This window comes from Oncorhynchus keta, unplaced genomic scaffold (assembly GCF_023373465.1).
Source record: "Oncorhynchus keta strain PuntledgeMale-10-30-2019 unplaced genomic scaffold, Oket_V2 Un_contig_6652_pilon_pilon, whole genome shotgun sequence".
In the NCBI taxonomy this organism is placed as follows: Eukaryota; Metazoa; Chordata; class Actinopteri; order Salmoniformes; family Salmonidae; genus Oncorhynchus; species Oncorhynchus keta.
The window spans coordinates 159,427-186,476 of record NW_026288980.1 but is presented as its reverse complement, the minus strand read 5'-3'; positions in this window follow the sequence as shown (position 1 = coordinate 186,476).

Sequence of the window (27,050 nt, the reverse complement as noted above, 5' to 3'; positions counted from 1 at the left end):
TCAAGGCTGTGTACGGTAGAAGTGGTGTTCAACTGGCTGCGGCTCAGCACTGTCAAACAAGTTCAGCGTTTATTGGGTTTTGCTAATTTCAACCGGAGATTTGTGAGAGTTCTGGGCCAACTCTGCCCACGGGACGTACCTCGCCCATTCTCCTGGCCGGTCCTGGCAATACGACCTCAGAAACCTACCCACTTCCTGGTTTACTCTCTCCACCTGCCCATTACTTTCAGGGTGATAACCAGAGGTAAGGCTGACCGAGATCCCCAGACGCTCCATAAACGCCCTCCAAACCCGGGACGGGAGCTGTGGACCCCAATCGGAGACGATATCCTCTGGAACCCCATAGTGCCGGAAGACGTGGGTAAATAGAGCCTCTGCAGTCTGTAGGGCCGTAGGGAGACCAGGCAATGGGAGGAGACGGCAGGACTTAGAGAACCGATCCACAACGACCAGAACGGTAGTGTTCCCCTGGAATGGGGAAGATCAGTAAGAAAATCTACCGAGAGATGGGACCATGGCCGTTGTGGAACCGGAAGGGGCTGTAACTTCCCTCTAGGAAGGTGCCTAGGAGCCTTACTCTGGGTGCATACCGAACAGGAAGAGACATAAAGCCTCACATCCTTAGCTAAGGACTGTCCTATCAATGCCCGGATGACCCGCAGACGGTAGTGTGTGGGCCCACCGAATCAATGTATCACGGACACCAAGCGGAACGTAACTTTGACCAATCAGACACTGTGTAGGCGCAGGTTCAACCCTCAACGCCCGCTCGATGTCCGCATCCACCTCCCATACCACTGGGGCCACCAGCCGAGAGGCTGGAACGATGGGAGTGGGTTCAATGGACCGGTCCTCGGTGTCATAGAGACGGGACAGCGCGCCGGCCTTAGTGTTGAGGGAACCTGGTCTGTAAGAGATCGTAAATCTAAAACGTGTAAAGAACATGGCCCACCTAACCTGACGCGGATTCAGTCTCCTCGCTGCTCGAATATACTCCAGATTACGGTGGTCAGTCCAGATGAGGAAAGGGTATTTAGCCCCCTCTAGCCAGTGTCTCCACACCTTCAGGGCCTTTACCATAGCTAGTAACTCCCGGTCCCCACATCATAGTTCCGCTCTGCCGGACCCAGCCTCTTAGAAAAGAAAGTGCAGGAAGGAGCTTCGGTGGCGTGCCCGAGCGCTGAGACAGGGATGCATCCACCTCCACTATGAATGCTAACGAAGGGTCCAGATGCGCCAACACGGGAGCCCCAGTGAACAGTGCCTTCAACTGGTTGAAAGCTCCATCAGCCTCTGCTGACCACCGCAGACGCACCGGCCCCTCCTTCAGCAGTGAGGTAATGGGCGCCGCTACTTGGCCAAAACCCGGATAAACCTCCCCGAACTGGAAATGCGATAACCCAGGAAGCAAACGGCTGGTTTGGAGAACACACATTTCTCAGCCTTGACGTATAGGTTATGCTCCAGCAGTCGCCCAAGAACCTTGCGCACCAGGGAAACATGCGTGGCGCGTGTGGTAGAATAAATCAAGATGTCATCACGATGGCGTAGCAGTAAGTAAATCCTGTCGTCCTGTCCCTTGTATATATCGCGTCTTTTTCGTTTTTTTACATATTTTTCTTTGCATACCTCTTTAAAACCATTTTGCTAAATCTAAGCTTCCAAATACTCTCCTGCAACCCGCCTCACCCAATGTAGCTATTTTTCCTAAAGTATTTATATTTACTTGAACCGAAACCCCTCAACTGAAGCTAGCCAGCTAATCCACCAGCTATGCTAGCGGTCTTCAGCTAACCGATCATAGGCTAACCTTTAGCCGGAAAGCTCTCGCCAGTTCGAACAACGCGACTCTAACCAGAGCATAACGGACCTATTTATTTTTCATCCCCGTTTCCACCGCAAACGGAACATTTTTCAGCTGGATCTTCACAACTAGCTATCTAGCTAAACTGCAACCCCGGATGATTACCCCTGGCTAGCGTTTCCACCCACTTAGCTTGAAGCTAGCCCGGCCAGAGCACCTGTAGCACACCCCTGCTACCCTGTCTAGCCCGGGCCTACGAACTGTTAGCTTGTTAGCACAGGCCTGCTAACCGTCTGAATCGCCGCGTCCCAAACACTCTCTGGACCCATATTTACTTTCTATCTCTTTTTGATTTTTAAATTGTTTATACCTTCCGGAAACCTGCCTTACCCATTGTGATATGGAATCGCTATTATTTTTAATCTTTTAGAACACACTCAAGAACCTCCAGATGCTAACCAGCTAACTAGCTACAAGCTATTTAGTCATTGTTAGTTTTTATTTAATTTTTTTTTTACCTGGATAACACTCGCCAGTCCAGCTTCCCTGCCCATCCACCGCTGCCCCCTGGACACTGATCTCTTGGCTACATAGCTGATGCACGCTGGACTGTCCATTAATCACGGTACTCCATTCTGCTTGTATGTTTTATCTGTCGGCCCCGTTGCCTAGTCAACGCCATTTTACCTGCTGTTTGTTGTGCTAGCTGACTAGCTGTTGCTCTCTCACCTACTGTTTTAGCTAGCTTTCCCAATTCAACACCTGTGATTACTGTATGCCTCGCTGTATGTCTCTCTCATATGTCAATATGCCTTGTATACTGTTGCTCAGGTTAGTGATCATTGTTTTAGTTCACAATGGAGCCCCTAGTTCCACTCTTCATACCCCTGTTACCTCCTTCGTCCCACCTCCCACACATGCGGTGACCTCACCCATTACAACCAGCATGTCCAGAGATACAACCTCTCTCATCATCACCCAGTGCCTGGGCTTACCTCCGCTGTACCCGCACCCCACCCTCCCCCTGTCTGCGCATTATGCCCTGAATATATTCTACCATGTCCAGAAACCTGCTCCTCTTATTCTCTGTCCCCAACGCTCTAGGCGACCAGTTTTGATAGCCTTCAGCCGCACCCTCATACTACTCCTTCTCTGCTCCGCGGGTGATGTGGAGGTAAACCCAGGCCCTGCATGTCCCCAGGCACCCTCATTTGTTGACTTCTGTGATCGAAAAAGCCTTGGTTTCATGCATGTCAACATCAGAAGCCTCCTCCCTAAGTTTGTTTTACTCACTGCTCTAGCACACTCTGCTAACCCTGATGTCCTTGCCGTGTCTGAATCCTGGCTCAGGAAGGCCACCAAAAATTCAGAGATTTCCATTCCCAACTATAACATCTTCCGTCAAGATAGAACTGCCAAAGGGGAGGAGTTGCAGTCTACTGCAGAGATAGCCTGCAAAGTAATGTCATACTTTCCAGGTCCATACCCAAACAGTTCGAACTACTAATTTTGAAAATTACTCTCTCCAGAAATAAGTCTCTCACTGTTGCCGCCTGCTACCGACCCCCTCAGCTCCCAGCTGTGCCCTGGACACCATTTGTGAATTGATCGCCCCCATCTAGCTTCAGAGTTTGTTCTGTTAGGCGACCTAAACTGGGATATGCTTAACACCCCGGCAGTCCTACAATCTAAGCTAGATGCCCTCAATCTCACACAAATCATCAAGGAACCCACCAGGTACAACCCTAACTCAGTAAACAAGGGTACCCTCATAGACGTCATCCTGACCAACTGGCCCTCAAATACAGCTCCGCTGTCTTCAACCAGGATCTCAGCGATCTCAGGATCCTCATTGCCTGTATCCGCCACGGAGCCGCAGTCAAACGACCACCCCTCATCACTGTCAAACGCTCCCTAAAACACTTATGTGAGCAGGCCTTTCTAATCGACCTGGCCCGGGTATCCTGGAAGGACATTGACCTCATCCCGTCAGTTGAGGATGCCTGGTCATTCTTTAAAAGTAACTTCCTCACCATTTTAGATAAGCATGCTCCGTTCAAAAATGCAGAACCAAGAACAGATACAGCCCTTGGTTCACTCCAGACCTGACTGCCCTCGACCAACAAAAAACATCCTGTGGCGGACTGCAATAGCATCGAACAGTCCCCGCGATATGCAACTGTTCAGGGAAGTCAGGAACCAATACACGCAGTCAGTCAGGAAAGCTAAGGCCAGCTACTTCAGGCAGAAGTTTGCATCCTGTAGCTCCAACTCCAAAAAGTTCTGGGACACTGTGAAGTCCATGGAGAACAAGAGCACCTCCTCCCAGCTGCCCACTGCACTGAGGCTAGGTAACACGGTCACCACCGATAAATCCATGATTATCGAAAACTTCAATAAGCATTTCTCAACGGCTGGCCATGCCTTCCGCCTGGCTACTCCAACCTCGGCCAACAGCTCCGCCCCCCGCAGCTCCTCGCCCAAGCCTCTCCAGGTTCTCCTTTACCCAAATCCAGATAGCAGTTCTGAAAGAGCTGCAAAACCTGGACCCGTACAAATCAGCTGGGCTTGACAATCTGGACCCTCTATTTCTGGAACTATCCGCCGCCATTGTCGCAACCCCTATTTACCAGCCTTTTCAACCTCTCTTTCATATCGTCTGAGATCCCCAAGGATTGAAAGCTGCCGCAGTCATCCCCCTCTTCAAAGGGGAGACACCCTGGACCCAAACTGTTACAGACCTATATCCATCCTGCCCTGCCTATCTAAGGTCTTTCGAAAGCCAAGTCAACAAACAGGTCACTGACCATCTCGAATCCCACCGTACCTTCTCCGCTGTGCAATCTGGTTTCCGAGCCGGTCACGGGTGCACCTCAGCCACACTCAAGGTATTAAACAATATCATAACCGCCATCGATAAAAGACAGTACTGTGCAGCCGTCTTCATCGACCTTGCCAAGGCCTTCGACTCTGTCAATCACCATATTCTTATCGGCAGACTCAGTAGCCTCGGTTTTTCGGATGACTGCCTTGCCTGGTTCACCAATTACTTTGCAGACAGAGTTCAGTGTGTCAAATTGGAGGGCATGCTGTCCGGTCCTCTGGCAGTCTCTATGGGGGTGCCACAGGGTTCAATTCTCGGGCCGACTCTTTTCTCTGTATATATCAATGATGTTGCTATTGCTGCGGGCGATTCCCTGATCCACCTCTACGCAGACGACACCATTCTATATACTTTCGGCCCGTCATTGGACACTGTGCTATCTAACCTCCAAACGAGCTTCAATGCCATACAACACTCCTTCCGTGGCCTCCAACTGCTCTTAAACGCTAGTAAAACCAAATGCATGCTTTTCAACCGATCGCTGCCTGCACCCGCATGCCCGACTAGCATCACCACCCTGGATGGTTCTGACCTTGAATATGTGGACATCTATAAGTACCTAGGTGTCTGGCTCGACTGCAAACTCTCCTTCCAGACTCATATCAAACATCTCCAATCGAAAATCAAATCAAGAATCGGCTTTCTATTCCGCAACAAAGCCTCTTTCACTCACGCCGCCAAGCTTACCCTAGTAAAACTGACTATCCTACCGTTCCTCGACTTCGGCGATGTCATCTACAAAATGGCTTCCAACACTCTACTCAGCAAACTGGATGCAGTCTATCACAGTGCCATCCGTTTTGTCACTAAAGCACCTTATACCACCCACCACTGCGACTTGTATGCTCTAGTCGGCTGGCCCTCGCTACATATTCGTCGCCAGACCCACTGGCTCCAGGTCATCTACAAGTCCATGCAAGGTAAAGCTCCGCCTTATCTCAGTTCACTGGTCACGATGGCAACACCCATCCGTAGCACGCGCTCCAGCAGGTGTATCTCACTGATCATCCCTAAAGCCAACACCTCATTTGGCCGCCTTTCGTTCCAGTACTCTGCTGCCTGTGACTGGAACGAATTGCAAAAATCGCTGAAGTTGGAGACTTTTATCTCCCTCACCAACTTCAAACATCAGCTATCTGAGCAGCTAACCGATCGCTGCTGCTGTACATAGTCTATTGGTAAATAGCCCACCCATTTTCACCTACCTCATTCCCATACTGTTTTTATAATGTTTTTATTTATTTACTTTTCTGCTCTTTTGCACACCAATATCTCTACCTGTACATGACCATCTGATCATTTATCACTCCAGTGCTAATCTGCAAAATTGTAATTATTCGCCTACCTCATGCCTTTTGCACACACTGTATATAGACTCCCCTTTTTTTCTACTGTGTTATTGACTTGTTAATTGTTTACTCCATGTGTAACTCTGTGTTGTCTGTTCACACTGCTATGCTTTATCTTGGCCAGGTCGCAGTTGCAAATGAGAACTTGTTCTCAACTAGCCTACCTGGTTAAATAAAGGTGAAATAAAAAAAATAATCAATATAGACTACCACACCCTGCCCGTGCAAGTCCTGAGAATCTCATCTACAAAGGATTGGAAGACGGCTGGAGCATTCTTTAACCCATACGGCATGACGAGGTACTCATAGTGGCCTGATGTGGTACTAAACGCTGTTTTCCACTCGTCTCCTCCCTGAATACGCACCAGATTATTCGCGCTCCTGAGGTCCAGTTTTGTGAAGAAACGTGCTCCGTGGAATGATTCCACCACTTTTTCCTCACAAAAAAAAAAAAAAGAAACTCGAGGAGACGGGTGACATGGAGGCCGAATGTACCCCTGTCTCAGAGCTTCCGTGACATATGTCTCCATAGCCAGCGTCTCCTCCTGTGACAGTGGGTACACGTGACTCCGGGGAAGTGCAGCCTTCTCCAGGAGGTTTATCACGCAATCCCACCGTCGATGGGGTTGTAAATTTGGTCGCTTTCATCTTACTAAAAGCGATAGCCAAATCGGCATATTCTGGGGGAATGCGCACGGTGGAAACCTGGTCTGGACTCTCCACCGTCGTGGCACCGATGGAAACTCCTATACACCTATCTGAACACTCGTCTGACCACCCCTTAAGAGCCCCCTGTTTCCAGGAAATAAGGGGATTGTGAGTAGCCAGCCAGGGAACCCCCAACACCATTGGAAACCCAGGTGAATCAATAAGATAGAAACTGATCCTCTCCCTATGATTCCCCTGCGTTACCATGTCCAGCGGAATCGATGGCAGCTAATAGGCCGGCGCCGACGACCGCCGAGCCCCGCTCGAAAAGGAAGAGGCACCATCCTCGGCGAGGTTCGTGACAGTAAACTATATTTTGATTTGTTTAACAGTTTTTTTGGGTTACTATATGATTCCATATGTGTTATTTCATAGTTGTTATGTCGTCACTATTATTCTACAATGTGGAAAATAGAAAAAATAAAGAAAAAACCTTGAATCAGTTGGTGTGTACAAACTGTTGACCAGCACTGTACATAATTCCTGTGCGTTCTTATATCTCATAGATATAGGTCAGACACTTCCAAGCATTATTCCTTATGATACATTTTTTACGGTCTTTTTTGCCATTTTGTCACATTCTGACCTTCGTCCCTTCTTTATGTCTTTATTTTAGTTTGGTCAGGGCGTGAGTTGGGGTGGGCATTCTATGTTGTTTCTTCTAGTTTTTGTTCTGTAGGTAATTTTCTATGTGTTTGGCCTAGTATGGTTCTCAATCAGAGGCAGGTGTCAGTCGTTGTCTCTGATTGGGAGCCATATTTAGGTAGCCTGTTTTCTATTGTGTTTTGTGTGTGATTGTTTCCTGTTTTGTGTTTGCACCTTTCGGGACTGTTTCGATTTTCATTTATATCATTCACTTTGTTATTTTGTATTTTTTAGTGTTCAGTTTTAATAAATTAAAATGGACACGTACCACACTGCATATTGGTCCGATCCTTCATACTCCTCATCTGAAGAGGAGGACAATCGTTACAGTGTTATTCAATGTGTTTCCATGGGCTATAGTAGAAAAGGCCAAACTCTATATTTGATCAAATTAGTTTATATATATATATATTTTTTTTTTATTTATTTGGGGGGTCCTAAGCATCTAAATCAAATATCAAATAGCTAAATTATTCTTGGTTTGATCATCTTAAAACTATTACGTATCTCTGCTTAATACTCTGAAGATATTTAAGTTCATGTTGATTATCCTGGTGTCTATGATGTTGAACTACCTGCCTGTGATTGTAATTATGTCTTGGTAAAATGACCTTGATCAGTTTGTGTTGTTTGTCACTATCCATTTCTTTCTGCGTCATTGTGATCTGTGGGTTAGTGCAGCCTCTCCTCTACCTCCACAGGGCTGGGATACTGTCCTGTATCAGAGGGCTCTGAGGAAAAGGTGACAGTCGTTCCATGAACAGATCGCCTTTTCGGTAGTGCAATGTTGTAAAATAATTCCGTCATAAAGAACACATAGTCAACTTTACAAAAAAACATGTTTTCCAATCTTAATATGTTAAATTAAGAAAAACAGGTAGACAATATCATCTTATATCAGCCATAACTCTGCTTGTGACAGGGGGAAAGGAAGCTGGCTGTGAGCAGCAGGGAGGGGCAATTGAATGCAAGCTTAACAAAACAAATGTAGCTTGTTATTTGCCTACAATATGACATCGCTCTTGTCTATGCTCTGGCCAACGTTTAAAATGGCGCCCTATAATTTATAGTGCACTAACTTTTATCAGGGCCCTTAGGCCACTGGTTTAAGGTAGTGCCGTTTATAGGGAATAGAGTGCCATTTTGGATGCAATGTGGTCTGCATCACCAGAATGAGATGACACTGCACTCAGGTGTGGCAGGGCAGAGTAGGGCAGAGATTTGGATATTTAGTTGCAGGTTTTCACGTCCAGCACCTGTGACAGACACAACAAACCACACCTCAGAGGACAGAGACACTGCATCAATTGGCTACAGGTGAGTTAAATAGTTAAATTTTTATTTTTAAATGATTTCCAATTGGAATTTAAATCTCAGTTGATATAGATGAATGCAGTTGTGAACAAAAACATAACAATCTATGAAAATATATGGACATATTTTGATATTTCGTCACGTTGAAAGTGATCATGTGTAGTGCATATGTTAACTAGAGATTATCTTTCTTAATTTAGCTTCCTCAGGTTTTTTGTGTGCTTTATTGTGATTTTAACGCATCTAGTTGACGGTACTCAGAATTTTTTTATTTATTTTTAAAACAGGTAAAAGAACACTAACAACCTATTGCAGTGGCAATAGCATGAATATATGTGCATATTTAAGTAAAGAATGAAAATATTGTGAGAGAAATACTTTGCAGTGTCTTTCTGCTTGTATAACAATCCTCCCTCCCTCCTCTCTCTCTCTCTCTCTCTCTCTCTCTCTCTCTCTCTCTACCCTCTCTCTACCTCTCTCTACCTCTCTCTCTCTCTCTCTCTCTCTCTCTCCCTCTCTCTACCTCTCTCTCTCTCTCTACCTGTCTCTCTCTATCTCTCTCTCTACCCTCTCTCTACCTCTCTCTCTCTCTCTCTACCTCTCTCTCTCTCTCTCTCTCTCTACCCCTCTCTCTACCTCTCTCCCTCTCTACCTCTCTCTCTCTCTCTCTCTCTCTCTCTCTCTCTCTCTCTCTCTCTCTCTCTCTCTCTCTCTCTCTCTCTCTCTCTCTCTCTCTCTCTCTCTCTCTCTCTCTCTCTCTCTCTCTACCTCCCCCTCTCTCTCTCTCTCTACCCCTCTCTACCCCTCTACCCCTCTCTCTCTACCTCTCTCTCTCTCTCTATAGCTCTCTCTCTCTATCTCTCTCTCTCTCTCTCTCTCTACCTCTCTCTCTCTCTCTACCTCTCTCTCTTTGTCTCCTTTCTTATAGATCAATATAATCTTCACACATTACAGTTACGTTCTTCGTTTAGATGAATTTATCTACAGTCAATGACACGTCCACATATCCTGTCTCCCTCATTGATCCGGGTGAACAGGGTGTCCATGTGATAAGTTATATCCCCATGCTTACTGCTTCCTATGCAATCAACATCATCCTGGGTCTCCCCACCAATGTCTACATCCTGTGGCTGATACTGACTGGAGCTGGAGGGACGATGGCCTCAGAGTTCTTCACTCTCAACCTGACCCTGTCTGAGATTCTCCTCTGCGTCTTTAATGCCGTCCGCATAGCTGACAGATACGTCCAGTCTGATCTTATCAACAAAGCTGCTGCTTTTTCTTTTGGGTTCATTTTCTCTGGCCGTCCCTGTTCCAGTGCTGTATCTGTGTAGAGCGCTACCTGGCGGTGGTCCATCCGTGGTCTTCCTGACATACAAACCCCTGAGATACAGGGTGGGGTGTTGTAGTGTTGTCTGGCTGATGGTTCTTGGGTCCTGCTGTTTATCTTTGTTTGAGAACTTTTCTGCAGTGTCACACTACTCTGTCCTTATCCAGTCTCTGATTTATTTTCTCTGATGTCATTCTGCTGTCTCTCAGTACTCTGGACTCTGAAACGTCCAGGGCCGGGGGATGGGGACAGGGATGGGACAAACAGCATTAAGATGAAGGCCTTCAAGATCATTTTGATTATCCTGGTGTATGCTGTGGTGTCTCAACTCCCACTAGTACTGGTGATATCTATTAAAAGTTACATTCACTACATAGACTTTTCTTTAGGCATGTCAATTTGTTTCTGCTTTATTGTAATCTTTGGGTTTGTGCAGCCACTCCTCTACCTCCACAGGGTTGGGAAGCTGCCCTGTATCAGAGGTCTCTAAGACAAAAGTCTAAATCTGTTAAACGCATTAGCGCTTTAAAAATGTCTTATACAGTATATCTTTATATTTCATTTGAATTTTTGAATTTAAATGTATAATATTATTCAAAATGGATTTTATTGTTTTCCAATTAATAATGTTGAAATGTATTTCCAATTTAATCAGTAGCCTAGAAAGTGATGGATTGATTTCCAGCTCTATAGATTCTGTGTAGATAATGTTGGGTCTGCAGTTTATGTACCCACACAGAGTGTAAACCAGCCCAAGTACTACTCAAATCGTCCATATGTAACAAAACTATTGTGATATATAGGCTGGGATTCAAAACAATAGCGCTTGTAGACAATGCAGCCTTTAAAGGCAATGGAACCACATTCACTGATATGGCATTCAAGATAAACACTTCGATGTTGGCTCAACTTGGAAATGTCAAGCGGGATATAGCATTGGACTAGTAACCGAAAGGTTGCAAGTTCAAATCCCGACCTGACAAGGTACAAAATCTGTCGTTCTGCCCCTGAACAGGCAGTTAACCCACTGTTCCTAGGCCGTCATTGAAAATAATAATTTGTTCTTAACTGACTTGCCTAGTAAAATAAAGGCAAAATAAAATAGCACAGCTTGGAATTGAATCCTGGCCATAATGTACCCGTGTGTTAAAAGACCTGGTGATATGTTACTGGCAGAGAGACAGCCCATTCAGCTGGCTAATGCAGAAACAGACTGGTACCAAGCTTTTACATAGTTTTCTCGTGAAAGTTAGATTGTAAATGTTGTTGGGTTGATGAGATTAAATACATACTTATTAAGGAGCTCCCTGTCTGTCTGTCTGTCTGTCTGTCTGCTTTAAAGAGGATAAATAAAGAATATGTACGCGTATTGTCATAATTACAATAACAAATCAAATAATAATATTATATATATATATATATATATATATATATATATATATATATATATGCATATTCTAGCTTTTATGGCTGAGTAGCAGGCAGTTTAGTTTGGGCACGCTTTTCATCCAAAACTACCAATGCTGCCCCCGACCCTAGAGAAGTTAAATAACAAAAAACAAAACCAGGAGACATATTGCCCTCCAGGAATCGAGTTTGACAGCCCTGCTCTAATTTGGCATATTCTGTGGTACAACATGAATGAGTTTAGCCTTTAACGCAGGACATCGCAACTGTCAACCAAATACGTTAGCTGTTATAGAACACCAGGAGATTTTAATACATTGTCGAGGTCACTATGGGTGTTGGTTTAAGATTGCTATAATATTATAATTATAACATAGAACTGATAAGGCTTGCAGACAAAGGTTGACTTGGAAAGTTTAACATAACAACTATGTTTGTATGTAAAGTTCCACAAGCATTACAGCACTTTTCCATACACATAGTATGTCTAATGCTACATGCTGACAGCCCGTGTCAAACAGAGATAGAATGTGTTACTAGGTTGACTTGTAGACACACACAGGTATGTTTTAATCTCCTTGTAAGGACCAAAGATTTAATACCCATTCAAAATACTAGTTTCCCAGGCCTCCCATAGACACTGCATCCCAGTGCTCGAGGTGTCACTACAGACCCAGGTTCAATCCAGGGCTCTGGACAACCCAAATATTGTTGGGTTGATGAGATGAAATACATCAAGGAGGTCCCTGTCGGTCTGTGTTCTTTAAATAGGATATCAAATGTATATTTCTGTAATCATTTGTTTTATATAAAAAAATAATAAAATAAGAACTTTTTTTGTTCCAGCTATAATGGTGTCATAAAATTGGCATTGAATACTTCTGCACTGACCACCATGTTGTGTAACTAGATATTGTAGTTTTATTTGACTTTTTGACCTGGTCTGGAAAAACTCAGGGCCCTATCCATCCACAACACATTCTACACAGTACAGAATATTCTCTTCAACCACACTAAACATCACTTAGTGTTGTCATAACCAGTGGAAAACATTTGCATGTAAGATGTTATCCATCTAGTGAAGTGATTGGCAGCAACACACGTGTATTGGTGGGAGTGGCTGAGGTGTGGTTGTGGGTGAGGGAAGGGAAGAGAAGGGAGGAGGAGGCAGTGATGGTGGGAGGGAGTGGGCAAGGTCCTTTTCCTTTCCATTGGTCCTAAAGTGTCATCTCCACCCCACCAGGGCACCAGATGATGCAAAACAAACTCACTGACAGACAGAGTGAATGTGTGTTAATGTCTGCACTCCGGTTTCAGCTTGTCAACCTAATGTCACACCTTCACCTTCAGACAAGAAGAGAACACCGTCTATTCAGGTTGGTTCATATTGTCTCTGACATAATCTTTGATTTAAGAACCAATGAGAATATATGCTAGATTTGATCAATGAGATAATATCATTAGAGGTTTTCAAAAAAGACATTGAGTGAGTAAATTCAATAACATGTCATTTTATGAATAATAAATACATGATTTTTATATGGTGCTTTTCAAGGACCCAAAGTCACCTATTGTAGTGCTGGTATTGATGCATTTTCTAATTGAATGAGTTGAAATGGAATTGAACCCAATCTTGTTTCCTTTGATTGATTCACGATTGATTAATTCATGTTTTACTGCTGCATTACAACATAACACATCTTAGTGAAACCTCTTTATTGTTGTAGAATACTGAAGCCCATCACACCAGTACAGAAGGTGAAGACATGAACATCTCAATGGCAAACAGTTCTTCAGTAGCTCCTCTCTATGCACAAATCATATCCATCTACACTGCTTCCTATATAATCAACCTCATCCTGGGTCTCCCCACCAATGTCTACGTCCTGTGGCTGATACTGACCGGAGTGGGAGGAACAATGGCCTCAGAGTTCTTCACTCTCAACCTGACCGTGTTGGATGTCCTCTACTGCCTGTTTTCTGTCTTTGTTCTTGTCAACATGCACATACCCACAACTGCACTTGCATATCTTGGAGCATTTTCTTATGGTTTCTTTTACACCGGTCGTCCCCTGTTCCAGTGCTGCATCTGTGTAGAGCGCTACCTGGCAGTGGTCCACCCTGTGGTCTTCCTGAAGTACAAACCCCTGAGATACAGGGTGGGGTGTTGTGGTGTTGTCTGGCTGATGATTCTGGGGTCCTGCTGTTTATCTTTGTTTGAGAATCTTTCACCAGTGTTCTTCTACTCTGTCTTTGTCCAGTCAATTATCTATTTTTCTCTGATGTCATTCTGCTGCCTCTCAGTACTCCGGGCTCTGAAATGTCCAGGGCCGGGGGATGGGGACAGGGGAAGAGACAAACAGCATTAAGATGAAGGCCTTTAAGATCATTTTGATTATCCTGGTGTATGCTTTGGTGTCTCAACTTCCACTGGCATTGATGGCACTGACACACAATTACTTTACAAATGTAGTGTTTTTTCAGGAATGTCCATTTGTTTCAGCATCAGTTGATCTCTGGGTTTGTGCAGCCCCTCCTCTACCTCCACAGGGTTGTGAAGCTGCCCTGTATCAAATGTCTCTAAGACAAAAAGTCTAATCTCTTCATCACATTAATGCTTTAAATATGTAATATATGTTATTATATTTATGTTCTGTGTTTTTTTCATATTAATTAGTCAATTAAATGTATGATTTATTTCCCCATATGTATGTTATTATTTTCCCATTCATGATGTTTGAATGTATTTCTATTGTAATCAGTAGCCTGGGAAGTGATGGTTTGATATCCGCCCTGTAGATGATGTTTTAATAATATTTAGTCTCCAGTTTATGTACCCACGTAGAGCGTAAACCAGCCCATGAACTTCTCAAATGGTCCATATTTAGCAAGAACATTGTGATATACAGTGGGGCAAAACGTATTTAGTCAGCCACCAATTGTGCATGTTCTCCCACTTAAAAAGATGAGAGAGGCCTGTAATTTTAATCATAGGTACACTTCAACTCTGACAGACAAAATGAGAAGAAAAAAAAATCCAGAAAATCACATTGTAGGATTTTTAATGAATTTATTTGCAAATGATGGAAATCCATAGATCAGTTCTCTGGGCTCTGAAATGTCCAGGGCTGGGGGATGGGGACAGGGAGGGGACAAACAGCATTAAGATGAAGGCCTTTAAGATCATTTTGATTGTCCTGGTGTATGCTACTGTGTCTCAACTCCCACTAGTACTGGTAATATCGGCTAAAAATTACATTCATAATTTCCTTCAGGCATGTCCATTTGTTTCTGCATCGTTGTGATCTCTGGGTTTGTGCAGCCCCTCCTCTACCTCCACAGGGTGGGGAAGCTGCCCTGTATCAGAGGTCTCTAAGACAAAAAGTCAAAAAGTCAAATATCTGTTCAAACAATTAGAACCTTAAAAATATTTGTGAATTTGTGAATTTAAATGTATGATTTTCTTCCATATGGATTTGATTGTTTTCCAAATAATGATGTTTGAATGGATTTCCAATGTAATCAGTGGTCTAGAAGTGATGGTTTGATTCCCCCTGTAGATTATGTTTAGATAATATTGGGTCTGCAGTTTATCTACTCATATAGAGTAAATACCAGCCTAATAACTCAAACCTATTTTGTTTTCTCTTGAAAGTTACAATGTACTTATTGTTGGGTTGATGAGATTAAATACATACTTAATAAGGAGCTCCTGTCTGTCTGTCTGTCTGTCTGTCTGTCTGTCTGTCTGTCTGTCTGTCTGTCTGTCTGTCTGTCTGTCTGTCTGTCTGTCTGTCTGTCTTCTTTAAATAGCATAAATAGAGGATACGTCTGTATATGAATAATATATATTAACAATAATTACAATTAAAAATACAGTGACATTTGTATAGTAGCCACTACACTAAACATTGCTTAGTGTTGTCTTAACCAGTGGGAAACACTTGCATGTCAGGTGTGGTCCATTAAGTGAGATGAGCCTCTGCCTTGCCATAGGAGGAAAGACAACAGGCAAGCCAGCTCTTCAGTAGAATGGTGTTTGAGATATTGTAGCCAGCCCACTGCATATGCATAGTAGTGGTTGAGAAGGATACCCATCTTTTGTTGATAAGTGGTCAATGAATGTTAACCTGGTTTACATCGGTTAGTGATTGTGGTCATTGTAGATGAGTGGATGTGGTGAGGTCAGATAGAGTTGAATATATGGTAACCACTAGATGACTAGATGTTAAACTGTGGTAGGTATGGTAACCGCTAGATGACTAGATGTTAAACTGTGGTAGGTATGGTAACCGCTAGATGACTAGATGTTAAAACTGTGGTAGGTATGGTAACCGCTAGATGACTAGATGTTAAACTGTGGTAGGTATGGTAACCGCTAGATGACTAGATGTTACACTGTGGTAGGTATGGTAACCTCTAGATGGCTAGATGTTAAACTGTGGTAGGTATGGTAACCGCTAGATGGCTAGATGTTAAACTGTGGTAGGTATGGTAACCGCTAGATGGCTAGATGTTAAACTGTGGTAGGTATGGTAACCGCTAGATGGCTAGTTGTTAAACTGTGGTAGGTATGGAAACCACGAGATGGCTAGATGTTAAACTGTGGTAGGTATGGTAACCGCTAGATGACTAGATGTTAAACTGTGGTAGGTATGGTAACCGCTAGATGACTAGATGTTAAATGTGGTAGGTATGGTATCCGCTAGATGACTAGATGTTAAACTGTGGTAGGTATGGTAACCGCTAGATGGCTAGATGTTAAACTGTGGTAGGTATGGTAACCGCTAGATGGATAGATGTTAAACTGGTAGGTATGGTAACCGCTAGATGGCTAGATGTTAAACTGTGGTAGGTATGGTAACCGCTAGATGGCTAGATGTTACACTGTTAAACTGATGGCTAGGTTAAACTGTGTATATGGTAACCGCTAGATGACTAGATGTTAAACTGTGGTAGGTATGGTAACCGCTAGATGGCTAGATGTTAAACTGTGGTAGGTATGGTAACCGCTAGATGGCTAGATGTTAAACTGTGGTAGGTATGGTAACCACGAGATGGCTAGATGTTAAACTGTGGTAGGTATGGTAACCGCTAGATGGCTACTGTGGTAGGTATGGTAACCGCTAGATGACTAGATGTTAAACTGTGGTAGGTATGGTAACCGCTAGATGACTAGATGTTAAACTGTGGTAGGTATGGTAACCGCTAGATGACTAGATGTTAAACTGTGGTAGGTATGGTAACCGCTAGATGACTAGATGTTAAACTGTGGTAGGTATGGTAACCGCTAGATGACTAGATGTTAAACTGTGGTAGGTATGGTAACCGCTGATGACTAGATGTTAAACTGTGGTAGGTATGGTAACCGCTAGATGACTAGATGTTAAACTGTGGTAGGTATGGTAAACTGCTAGATGACTAGATGTTAAACTGTGGTAGGTATGGTAACCGCTAGATGACTAGATGTTAAACTAGATGTTAAAAACTGTGGTAGGTATGGTATCCGCTAGATGACTAGATGTTAAACTGTGGTAGGTATGGTAATCGCTAGATGACTAGATGTTAAACTGTGGTAGGTATGATATCCGCTAGATGACTAGATGTTAAACTGTGGTAGGTATGGTAACCGCTAGATGACTAGATGTTAAACTGTGGTAGGTATGGTATCCGCTAGATGACTAGATGTTAAACTGTGGCAGGTATGGTAACCGCTAGATGACTAGATGTTAAACTGTGGTAGGTATGATATCCGCTAGATGACTAGATGTTAAACTGTGGTAGGTATGGTAACCGGATGACTAGATGTTAAACTGTGGTAGGTATGGTATCTGCTAGATGACTAGATGTTAAACTGTGGTAGGTGTGGTAACCTCTAGATGGCTAGATGTTAAACTGTGGTAGGTATGGTAACCGCTAGATGACTAGATGTTAAACTGTGTTTGGTATGGTAACCGCTAGATGACTAGATGTTAAACTGTGGTTGGTATGGTAACCGCTAGATGGCTAGATGTTAAACTGTGGTAGGTATGGTAACCGCTAGATGGCTGGATGTTAAACTGTGGTAGGTATGGTATCCGCTAGATGACTAGATGTTGTTGCATGTTGTGTTTGCTTGTCTGAAAATGTAAAGAAAAGTGTCTTTCTGTCACGACTTCCGCCGAAGTCGGTCCTTCTCCTTGTTCGGGTGGCGTTCGGCGGTCGACGTCACCGGCCTTCTAGCCATCGCCGATCCACTTTTCATTTTCCTTTTGTTTTGGCTTTGTTTTACACACTTGGTTTCAATCCCCCAATTACTTGTTCATAGTTTAACCCTCTGTTCCCCCATGTTTGTTTCTGAGTGATTGTTGGTATGTAATACTGTCCGTTATTGTGGGCTTTTATTGCGTTTATTGCGTTGTATTTGTGATATTTTTGAGTAAATATGTTTATTACTCACATCTGCTGTCCTGTGCCATTCTTCCTGGGTGTGTATATGAACAAATTTTTATGAGATTCAAATGTTGTTAAAATGTTCCACTTTAAACTGTGGCAGCAATTGTTACCACTAGATGGCTAGATGTTAACAGTGGTAGCTATGGGAACCACAATATGGTTAGATGTTAAACTGCGGTAGAGGAAAACTCAGCCATGGAAGGTAAATCAATGGTGGTAGCAAGCACATATTAGCCTATGTTCCAGTCTATTGGTGCTCTTATTCCATTCTCCTTGCCATTCCTCGTCGTGAAAACATTGCAAGGAGTGTCATGATGGCACAAAATGCAGTATTTTCTTTTAGAGGTTGTTGAAATAGATGATTGGTTGACTTCCTGAAACTACATTAGTTGGATTGTTTCCAAAGGTTTTACAAATTTTTCACACATGTACACACACACAGTCCTGACATATTTCTAATAATAAACTAGTCAAGCTTATCTATTATCAGAATACTGTGTTGGTGCTAGGTGCAGTGTGTGTATGTTTACATAGGTCCCCAAGTCAGGATTCTTCTGCAAGGTGTGTTCTACGTTTTACGTTGGAACTGACGAGGCCAAGAAGAACCACTGCAGGAGCCTCAAACACCCATCAGAACCTGGAGGTGAGCACCCCAAACAACCAATCAGCCACCACACTGACAATCCACAACAAACCATTTTCATTTTGTTAGAAAATTTTCCCATGATATAGAAGAAATGAAAATAGAAACCAGTGTACATTGAAAATAAAGTATTTTTTATTGAATCTTTGTCACCGTTTTGTCATTGAAACCAATGTTGGATCATTAAAAGACAGATGTTTACCAGACAATTTAATATTTTTTTGACAATTCAATACAACTTTACTCATCCCTTCAGGGGCAATTATGTTTACCTACTTTTGCAGTATCTGTAATGGCGTTCGTTTGTCGAAAGAGAGTCGGACCGAAATGCAGCGTGGTGGTTACTCATGTCTTTAATGAAACAAATGACGATACATGAAATAACTTAATCAATACAAAAAACAACAAACGGAACGTGAAATCTAATTACAGCCTATCTGGTGAACACTACACAGAGACAGGAACAATCACCCACGAAATACACAGTGAAACCCAGGTTACCTAAATACGGTTCCCCATCAGAGACAACAAGAATCACCTGACTCTGATTGAGAACCGCCTCAGGCATCCAAGCCTAAACTAGACACACCCCTAATCAACCACAATCCCAATGCCTACAAAACCCCCAATACGACAACACAATAAATCCATGTCACACCCTGGCCTGAACAAATATATAACGAAAACACAAAATACAATGACCAAGGCGTGACAGTATCCTTCTGATTTGAAAACAGTTAGTTCAGCAGTGTGGTTTCCATACCACCAAGGGAAATGTACTGATTTCCATGTTCAACTCATGCATGGACCATTAGCTTCCCCCAGCCATAGCACAGCTAGCCACTGTTCCTAAACAGCTAACCTCCTGTTACCATGGAAAGTATAAGGCTTGGCTTGAGTTAAGGGTCTTGCTCTTTCACATGCAGATGCTATTTAAATAAAATGCACTCCAATGACTCACTACTTCAGTGCAACAGTTGATTTCTGTAAAAGGCAATTCTCAGTCAATGTAAAGAAATGAAAAACATAAACAATACATGAATGAAATAAGTAACATTTAATAATATCTTTAATGTACGTATATAGAGGTTTTCATTACAAGAAGATTCTCAACTTAATTTGGCTAAATGAACCCTTGACCTCTGTGAACCCTTGACACACACAGTTTTACATCCAGGAATTTGCATCAACAGCCTTAGCTGCTGGCCATGTTTGTTTCCCTCTGTAGCTCAGCCACTTTGACTGTCTAATGAGAGCACATTTGGAGGAAGGCTGACCTTAGCCGGTACCGTATTCCCTATTTAGTGCACTACTTTTGACCAGGTCCCAAAGAGCTTTGGTTAAAAAGAGTGCACTGTATAGGGAATAGGGTAGCATTTGGGACTTCGTAGCTTTTACTTTCAAACAAAAGAACTAAACTAAACCACAGACAGAATCAATACATTTAAATCACTGTTCAGAGTAGCACTGTCATTAGGAATGATAATGAAAACATTTAAATGTGCTGTTGAACCTCTGATATGAATGGGTGTAATGCATCAATATCTTCTCATAAGACATTACTGAAGCATTATGTACAGTTGCAGTCGGAAGTTTACATACACTTAGGTTGGAGTCATTAAAACTCCACAAAAATGTCATGTTAACAAACTATAGTTTTGGCAAGTCGGTTAGGACATTCTACATCTACAAGTCATTTTCCCAACAATTGTTTACAGACAGATTATTTCACTTATAATTCACTGTATCACCAATCCAGTGGGTCAGAAGTTTACATACACTTCCAGAAACTGAAGTCATGGCTTTAGAAGCTTCTGATGGGCTAATTGACATCATTTAAGTAAATTGGAAGCCTGGTTCCTCTAGGTTTCTTCCTAGTTTCTGGCCTTTATCAGAGGTCTGTAAGAGATAGTACATGCTAGATATAGGCTTTAATAGGTCTACCAAGTGTGAATAGTGTAATTGATGTGAATAAAGATATTAATAGAGTGATTGATATGTATATTGATAAAGATATGAATAGAATAGAGTAATTGATATGTATATAGATATGAATAGTGTAATTGATATGTATATAGATATGAATAGTGTAATTGATATGTATATAGATATGAATAGTGTAATTGATATGTATATAGATATGAATAGTGTAATTCAGGCCAAAGAGATCAATTACGGTTTCATCAGAACAGAGATTCTTGTTTCTCATGGTCGGAGAGTCCTTTAGGTGCCTTTTGGCAAACTGCAAGCGGGCTGTCATGTGCCATTTACTGAGAAGTAGCTTCCGTCTGGCCACTATACCGTAAAGGCCTGATTGGTAGAGTTCTGCAGAGATGGTTGTCCATCTGGAAGATTCTCCCATCTCCACAGAGGAACTCTGGAGCTCTGTCAGAGTGTCCATCAGGTTCTTGGTCACCTCCCTGATCAATGTCATTGTCCCCTGATTCCTCAATTTGGCCAGGCAGCCAGCTCTAGGACAAGTCTTGGTGGTTCCAAGCTTCTTCCATTTAAGAATGATGGAGGCCAGCCACTGTGTTCTTGGTGACCTTCAATGCTGCAGAACAGTTTTGGTACACTTCCCCAGATCTGTGCCTCAAAATCATATCCAATCAATTGAATTTACCACAGATTGACTCCAAACAAGTTGTATAAATTGTTCTTGGACGATCAATGATAACAGGATCCACCAGAGTTCAATTTTGAGTCTCATAGCAAAGGGTCTGAATACTTATGTAAGTAAGGTATTTCTGTTTTATATTTTTAATACAGATTGATGAGGGAGAAAAACAATTGAATCCATTTTGGAATATGGCTGTAAAGTAACCAAATATGGAAAAGGTCAAGGGGTCTGAATACTTTCCGAATACACTGTAAAATGAAAATTGTGATATATACTGTAATACTAGTTCTATAAAATGTACCAGGTGTCAATCTGTTTCGACATTAGCAGGTACACCATTTTGATAGGCTCACTTGGACAATTGAGACAACTCAGCTGGCTAACGCTGTCATGTTCGTTGTAATGAGGAGACCTCCTTTATATTGGGCTGTGCAAGCTCACCGGAGACAAGATATCCTGGTCCAAGGAGGTATACTGGAGACCAGGAATGCTGAGCCGGCACCCTGCTTCCTGGCTGGATGCCCATTCCAGCCCGGCCAATGCGAGGAGCCCGAATAGAGCGCACCGGGCTAGAATAGCGTACTGGAGACACCGTGCGTTCCACCGCATAACACGGTGCCTGACCAGTAACACGCTCCCCACAGTAAGCACAAGGAGTTGGCTCAGGTCTCCTACGTGACTCAGCCAATCTCCTTGTGTGCCCCCCCAAAAAAATAATCTTGGGGCTGCCTCTCGGGCTTCCGTGCTAGCCGTGTACCCTTATATCGTCGCCGTTCCTCCATTCTCCTGTATCCCTCCTCACACTGTTCCAGTGAATCCCAGGCGGGCTCTGGCACTCTCCCTGGATCAATCGACCACCTCTCTATCTCCTCCCAGGTTGTCACCCACTCATCCTTCTCCCGGGTCCATTTTTCCACCAAACGCTGTGTCCCCCCTTTCATGCTACTTGGTCCTGGTTTGGTGGGTTATTCTGTCACGTTCGTTCGTTTATCCTGTACCGAGGAGACCGATCCTGGCACAGAGACCAAGGTGGGTTATCCTGAGAATGGGTTACATTCCTCATTCCTCTTTATTAAAGAAGGAACACTTAAACAAACTAACAAAACGACCGTGAAGCTATAAACACTGGTGTTGACACAGGCAACTATACATAGACAATAACCCACAAAACCAACATGGGAAATGGCAACCTAAATAGGATCCCCAATCAGAGACAACAATAAACAGCTGTCTCTGATTGGGAACCAATTCAGGCCACCATAGACCTACATTTACCTAGAAATACCAAAAACCCATAGATATACAAAAAACCCTAGACAGGTGAAAAAACACACATACCACCCTCGTCACACCCTGACCTAACCAAAATAATTAAGAAAACTAAGATAGCTAAGGTCAGGGCGTGAGAAAAGCAGAAACTGACTGGCACCAAACATTTACATGTGTTTTCTCTTGAAATGATAGCTGATGATTGTGTTTGAAATTTACAATGTAAATATTGTTGGGCTGATGAGATTAGATACATTATTAATAAGGAGCTCCCTGTCAGTCTGTGTTCTTTAAAGAGGATAACTAAAGGATATTTCTGTAATCTTTTGTTTTATATTAACAAATAAAAAATAATAATTTTCAATATATTTGTCCATGAAATCAATTGGCAGTTCCAGCTATAATGGTGTCATAAAATTGACATTGAATAATTCTGCACTGACCACCATATTGTGTAACTAGATATTGTAGTTTTAAAAAACTCAGGGCCCCATCCATCCACAACACATTCTACACAGCACAGCATATTCTCTTCAACCACACTAAACATCACTTAGTGTTGTCATAACCAGTGGAAAACATTCTACACAGCTCAACATATTCTCTTCAACCATACTAAACATCACTTAGTGTTGTCATAACCAGTGGAAAACATTCTACACAGCACCACATATTCTCCTCAACCACACTAAACATCACTTAGTGTTGTCATAACCAGTGGAAAACATTCTACACAGCACCACATATTCTCCTCAACCATACTAAACATCACTTAGTGTTGTCATAACCAGTGGAAAACATTCTACACAGCTCAACATATTCTCTTCAACCATACTAAACATCACTTAGTGTTGTCATAACCAGTGGAAAACATTCTACACAGCACCACATATTCTCCTCAACCACACTAAACATCACTTAGTGTTGTCATAACCAGTGGAAAACATTCTACACAGCTCAACATATTCTCCTCAACCATACTAAACATCACTTAGTGTTGTCATAACCAGTGGAAAACATTCTACACAGCTCAACATATTCTCTTCAACCATACTAAACATCACTTAGTGTTGTCATAACCAGTGGAAAACATTCGCATGTAAGATGTGATCCATCTGTAGAGGTGATTGGTAGCAACAGTTTACGGACGGCAGCAACACATGTGCATTGGTGGGGGTGGCTGAGGGTGTGGTTGTGGCTGAGGGTGTGGTTGTGGGTGAGGGAAGGGAAGGGAGGGGAGGGTGGACGCAGGGACGGAGGGAGGAAGGGAGGGAGGGAGTGGGTGAGTTCCTTTTCCATTCCATTGGACCTCATTTGAAAACTCCACCCACCAGGGGCACCAGGTGATGCAAAATTATCTCACTGAGAGACTGAGGTGTGTTAATGTCTGCACACCTGCTTCAGCTTGTCAACGTAACATCGTCCCTTCACCTTCAGACAAGAAGAGAACACCGTCTATTCAGGTTTGTTCATATTGTCTCTGACGGTATCTCTGATTTATGAGAATATGTACTAGATTTGTTCAATTAGATAATATCATTAGAAGTTTTCAAAAATACATTGAGTGAGTAAATTCAATAACATGTCATTTTATGAATAATAACACATTTTTATATGGCACATTCAATGACCCAAAGTCACTTATTTAGTTCTGGTATTGGTTAATTTTCTAATTGATTGAGTTGAAATGGAATTGAACCCAACCTTGGTTCCTTTGATTGATTCACGATTGATTAATTCATGTTTTACTGCTGCATTACAACATAACACATCTTAGTGAAACCTCTTTATTGTTGTAGAATACTGAAGCCCATCACACCAGTACAGAAGGTGAAGACATGAACATCTCAATGACAAACAGTTCTTCAGTAGCTCCTCTCTATGCACAAATCATATCCATCTACACTGCTTCCTATATAATCAATCTCATCCTGGGTCTCCCACCAATGTCTACGTCCTGTGGCTGATACTGACCGGAGCGGGAGGAACAATGGCCTCAGAGTTCTTCTCTCTCAACCTGACCGTGTTGGATGTCCTCTACTGCCTGTTTTCTGTCTTTGTTCTTGTCAACATGCACATACCCACTACTGCACTTGCATATCTTGGAGCATTTTCTTATGGTTTCTTTTACACCGGTCGTCCCCTGTTCCAGTGCTGCATCTGTGTAGAGCGCTACCTGGCAGTGGTCCACCCTGTGGTCTTCCTGAAGTACAAACCCCTGAGATACAGGGTGGGGTGTTGTGGTGTTGTCTGGCTGATGGTTCTGGGGTCCTGCTGTTTATCTTTGTTTGAGAATCTTTCACCAGTGTTCTTCTACTCTGTCTTTGTCCAGTCAATTATCTATTTTTCTCTGATGTCATTCTGCTGCCTCTCAGTTCTCTGGGCTCTGAAACGTCCAGGGCCGGGAGATGGGGACAGGGAGGGGACAAACAGCATGAAGATGAAGGCTTTTAAGATAATCTTGATTATCCTGGTGTATGCTGTGTTGTCTCAACTTCCACTGGCATTGATGGCACTGACACACAATTACTTTACAAATGTAGTGTTTTTATCAGGAATGTCCATTTGTTTCAGCATCAGTGTGATCTCTGGGTTTGTGCAGCCCCTCCTCTACCTCCGCAGGGTTGTGAAGCTGCCCTGTATCAGATGTCTCTAAGACAAAAAGTCTAATCTCTTCAAAACATTAATGCTTTAGAAATGTAGTATATGTTCTGTGTTTTTTAAATATTAATTAGTGAATTATATGAATGAATTTTTTTCCATATGTATGTTATTATTCTCCAATTCTGTCACGACTTCCACCGAAATCGGCTCCTCTCCTTGTTCGGGAGGCATTCGGCGATCAACGTCACCGACTTTCTAGCTAATCGCCGCTCCATTTTTTATATATCCATTTGTTTTGTCTTGTCCCAAACACACCTGGTTTTCATGTATTTAGCCCTCTGTTTCCCATCATGTCTTTGTGTGTAATTGTTTATTTGGTATTGTGGATTATTATCGGACGCTGTACTTTTGTCATGTTCCGTGTTTTTGGCACATTATTGTTTTTAAGTGCTGTGTATAATGGAACGGAATAAAAGGGCGCCTATTCAGTACACTCTGCTCTCCTACACCTGACTTTGCCTCCCGTACACACCTTTGACAAATTCATGATGCTTGAATGTATTTCTATTGTATTCAGTAGTCTGGAAAGTGATGGTTTGATATCCTCCCTGTAGATTTTATTTTAATACAATTTTGTCTCTAGTTTCTGTACCCACATAGAGTGTAAACCAGCCCATGAACTTCTCAAATTATCCATATTTAGCAAGAACATTGTGATATATAGGCCGGGATTAAATCTGATCCAGCTTGGTGACAATGCAACTTTTGAAAGCAATGGTATCTTTGTCGCGGAAATGGCATTCAAGGAAAATGCTGCACATGTCAGCTTAACTGGACATTACCTTAAAATGTCAACCATGATATACCGTGGTTTCACATTAAATCCTGTCCATAATGTACCATGATATACCGTGGTTTCACATTAAATCCTGGCCATAATGTACCATGATATACCGTGGTTTCACATTGAATCCTGGCCTCAATGTACCATGATATACCGTGGTTTCACATTAAATCCTGTCCATAATGTACCATGATATACCGTGGTTTCACATTAAATCCTGTCCATAATGTACCATGATATACCGTGGTTTCACATTAAATCCTGTCCATAATGTACCATGATATACCGTGGTTTCACATTGAATCCTGGCCATAATGTACCATGATATACCGTGGTTTCACATTAAATCCTGTCCATAATGTACCATGATATACCGTGGTTTCACATTAAATCCTGGCCATAATGTACCATGATATACCGTGAGCCACATTAAATCCTGTCCATATAACCGTGGTTTCACATGGTTTCACATTAAATCCTGTCCATAATGTACTGTGGTTTCACATTAAATCCTGGTCATAATGTACCATGATATACCGTGGTTTCACATGAAATTCTGGCCATAATGTACCATAATGTACCAAACACATCCTGTCTGGGTGTGTTTGAGAACATTTTACCAGCGTTCGTCTATTTTATCATTGTCCAGTCTGTTGGAGAAAATGATGGTTGAAATTATTAATTATGTATACATTTAAATTAGAACCATTTATTTTAATACTATTATGTTATGGTATGAAATGAAATGTATGGGTTCTTGGTTAAACTAGGACCGAAAATGTAGGTAAAACAAATTAATTGTCTGTACCTTGCGGGTTTACGGGAGAAAGGAGGGCATATATCTTTTCAGACAGATAAGAATGTTTGTTTGATGTTCCATTAGTGGAGAAAAGTATATATTTTAGACAGATTGGAATGTTTGTTTTATGAGGGGAGTAGAAGACAATTTCCAGACCTGAAGACACTGCGCTATTGTGGGGATCGGAGAGAGTGTGTGAAACTGATGACATCATTTTATGTTCTCTCTTTAAAATCAAATGCTCTTTGTATTTTGAGTCAGTACTCTCTTGAATTAAACGCTGTTACCTGACTTTTAAGACTGGGGTTCTGTCCATTCTTATAAAAATATGGGTTTTACAATCCCATAGAATGTATTGACAGAGTAATGAATTCTGATTGGGAAACAATACAGAG